Source organism: Amblyomma maculatum, unplaced genomic scaffold, assembly GCF_055883805.1.
Source record: "Amblyomma maculatum isolate TAMU_Amacu unplaced genomic scaffold, ASM5588380v1 scaffold_13, whole genome shotgun sequence".
Lineage (NCBI taxonomy): Eukaryota > Metazoa > Arthropoda > Arachnida > Ixodida > Ixodidae > Amblyomma > Amblyomma maculatum.
This window is the reverse complement of record NW_028146738.1, coordinates 8,848,379-8,852,415: the sequence shown is the minus strand read 5'-3', so window position 1 is coordinate 8,852,415 and position 4,037 is coordinate 8,848,379.

The following is a 4,037-nucleotide window of genomic DNA, read 5'->3' as shown; positions in this document are numbered from 1 at the left end:
GAGGAGGCTAATGTAGGACGGACGCGTATGTAGGTCTCGCGTCGAACTGATGGGGAACGTCAGGCACTTGCTCAGTTGCCATGCGCACCTCGTCTCGGTTGACTTCCGCCAGTGAAGGAAAAGATGTGTTGGCAGGTATCCGGAGGGCTTGCAGTTCCTATCGCACGACAGAACGGATGAGGTTGCGTAATGAGCCCATGTCTCTGCCAAAATGCATAGGGAGTGCGTCGGACCCAATGCTTTTGACGTCGCGGTTGTATTGACGGACTCGGTGTGGCAGCGTTGTCTTCATGGTGGTAGCCTCGCTGAGAAACTCCGCACAGTGCGCGATGGGCTGCGCACCAGTCCCGCGAAAAGGCCTCCTTAACGTCCCGTATCAGGTGGCGCAGCTTCTTCTCTTCCGGCTTTCGTGGGTCTGCGCGCTTGAAGAGGCGTGTCATGTCCTCAAAGAACATACGCACGCTCTCGTTCTGGCGCTGACTGCGCGAGTGTAACGCAGCTTCTGCTCGCTGCCGGCGGTCGGCACTAGAAAACGTGGCCTTCAAGTCACGACAGAAGGCTTCCAAGATGGAAAAGAAGCCTCATGGTTTTCAAACCATGTCCGCGCAGACTCTTCAAGAGCTTATCGGTCGACCCGTTGTAACGAGCGACTGGCTCGTAGGTCTCAAGCCAGTCCTCGGCGTGCTCGAACACATCGGCATGGAAAGACGGAGGTGTTCACGGCTGATGCCATAGGATGTGCGTGGGAAGCCTGCTCTCAGATGTCATTGCAGCAGGTTCTACAGCCGTCTGAGGCTGCGTCGTCCTGGTAGTGGCCGGAAAGGTCCCGAATTCAGGAAGCTCTCCACGTAGGTGGCGGCCGATGCGCTGATATACCGGGGTAAGCTACGTAGTGATAGGTTGGTTATGCAGGACTGGATCGATAGCCGGCAAAGCCTCCACCTGACTTGTAACAAAACATTACACAGAAGGCACCGAGGAACAGGAACACCGACAAGCAGATAGGTCAGCACGGGACAGGGCAGTGTCACTTTGTCGTCGTTTCCCAATCGTGCGTACAATTCTCCGTTGTCTTTGAATGGCATGTGTCAATATAGCTGAAGTTTGTTCATTAAAACTATAGGGGCCATCTTGATGCCTGAGCCAATCGTAACGAAAATTCCGTAATAAAGCTAAAGAAACCATGAATAACGGTTGTATAAGTAGAAAGCGATTAACTGGCATTGACATCCACACATTAGATCTAAATGCTGCATATTCTGTCATTTGAATAGAGCGATGCTGTTATTGCTGTCTCTCCACCTTTGAGAACAGTGAAAACTGCTGGATCGTTCGAGAAGGCGGATGTTTCAGCGAAGCTTCAGAGTAAAAGAGATAGTCTAGCTGTATGTAGTGGTTGTTTCTGATCTCTGATATCATTAGATATGGAAGAGGAGCGTTTGTGCTGCATGCTTACTTCTGCTTGTATGAATGGTTCTGAGTAACTAATTTTCATGAATTGTTCTTTACAGGATTTAAATTGCAAGAATGCGCCTTATCCTCCTTGGCAATATTTGATTGGTATAATAATAATAATAATAATAATAATAATAATAATAATAATAATAATAATAATAATAATAATAATAATAATAATAATAATAATAATAATAATAATAATAATAATAATAATAATAATAATAATAATAATAATAATAATAAATATGAATTCGTTCACAGGAGGGGAAAGGCGCAGTATCTGTCACACTTGCTGTGTGGACACCTGAACCGCGCCGTAAGGAAAAGGAGGAAGGTGGGAGTGAATGTAGAAAGAGAGAAAGGGGAGCCGTAGTCGAGGGCTACGGAGTAATTTCGACCACCTGGGGATCTTTAACGTGCGCTGACTTCGCACAGCACACGGACGGACTTCGTAGTGGTCACCAGTGATTATCATCTAGTAAAGAAAGCAGCGGTTTAATGTTGTGCCAAGTTTGTGCGGTACAAAAAATATATTTATCTTCATAGAAGATTAACTAGGTGTAATAATTTTTTTTCTACAGCATTCTCGTGTGCAGTTTAAAGATATCACGTGATGACGCTAACCGCCGATGCGGATGCGCAACTTCTTTTTTAAAATTTACCGTTTGTGAGCATATCTGTAGCTAAATTTAATATAAACAGCGTGAAATAACAGACTTATTTGATTTATATATAGCGATACGTCGGCTTAATGGGTTTTATTCTGTGTGGTTTTGTTTCAAGATGTAGCGCCGCGCTATTCATAGCGTCCTCCGAAGGAAACGTAAAAAAGAGATCGCCAGCGCCGTGTGTCTGCTATGCAACTACTTTTGAATAAAAGTCTCAACTCGCTAAAATAGCGCTTAGGTAACAGTTTTTGCTTGCTCGTGTGACACGGGTATTAGACACGCTCCAGTGTCTTTTGGCAGCCTACTATATCTTGCCCAGTCACGAACATGACATCGATGTAACATCTGACAGGCGGGATGCCGTGAAGCACTTTGTCCATCATGGACTGGAATACTACCAGGGCTCTAGCCACACCGTAAGGTAGGCGCTGAAATTCAAACAACCGCTGACTAGTGTTTATGTCAAAAATGGTCTGGACTCGGGAGTAAGCGGCAATTGCCGGTACGCCGAAGAAATGTCTAGTACACAAAATACCTTTCCTCCTTTCAAAGCAGTGTACATATCCTCGGGCCTGGGTAGTGGGTAATGATCTGTTTTCAATGAAGAGTTTACGGTTATCTTATAGTTTCCGTATAACCTGGTACTGTTATCTTCTTTTAAGACTAACGGTGTAGCCCAGTCCCGTTGCATTACAGGCTGCAGCATGCCTGTTTCGACTTGCTCCAACAATTTTTCTAAACCTTTTCTGCAATGCAAAGGGTACAGGTCTTGCGTGGCAAAATACAGGAACTGTACTACGTTTCAGAACAATTTTTGCTTGCAACTCTTATATAGTTCCTAATTTCTCAGAGAACACCGAAGGGTACTTTTGTTTGAGAACCAACACTCTGTCTTCGAGTGCCACCTGTCCAATTTCCAGCCAGTCAAGTTTGAGATGTTCCAGGCAATTTCAATCAAGTAGCGCTGGTAACCTCTTTCTGTTGCCCTTAACAACAACGACAGGTAGCGCCATGCTATTATCCTTGTACTGAACAGTCGCGTCACACTGCCCTTTAAGTTGTATCTGTTCCCCTGTATACGTGCGAAGCGACATTTTGCATGGTTCGCCTCTTACGCGCGAAAAGTGGGACTGGTACACTAGCTCTGGGACGATTGTGATGGCTGCTTCTGTGTCAACCTGCATATTAAGGGCATGCCCCTCAATCTTAATGCCCACTTCATAACATGATCGGGTTGAGTTACCCAAATGATACAGTTCATGTTCAGAGTCTTCGTCGAAATATTCGAGGAGGTGGGTGCTTTTAGATTTTGCCCTAACTATGCGGCACCTTTTTCTTCAAGTGGCCTACTTTTGAACACTCATGACAACCGAGTTTTTGTAACAGAAAACTTCCGATGAGTGTGCCCTGCCGCACCTATCACACCTCTCGCTCTTGCGGCCTTGCCTTCTCTTGGGCTTAGGTTGCCTCGGCTTGGGATGCTATGGAACTTTCACTACGAGCACTAATGCCTCGTGTTCTCTTGACCGCATTTGCGCACTGTCTCGCACAGCTAGTTCTCTGTCAAGGGCGATTGGGCATGCGCTTTGAAATGTCATGTCTCGCTCAGAGTACAGAGGACGCCGAGTCTCTTCATCCCGTATGCCGGCAACCAGCCTGTCTTGGAGGGCATCTTGTAAGAAGTCGCCGTAGTCGCACTTCCTGGCTAAGCGTTCGACTACTGTCAAGAAGACGGAGAGGCACTTCTCGTAGGTTATCTCATTTGGCGTTAAAAAATGCTTTGAGCGCTTTAAGTACGACTCCAATTTTTGCGTTTTGGGGTCGTATTCTGACATCTTCCCCAATGACGGCATCGTTAAAGAAGCACAAAAGTTGGGTACTTATCCGTTTTCTCCGGAGACTGCTGTTGGG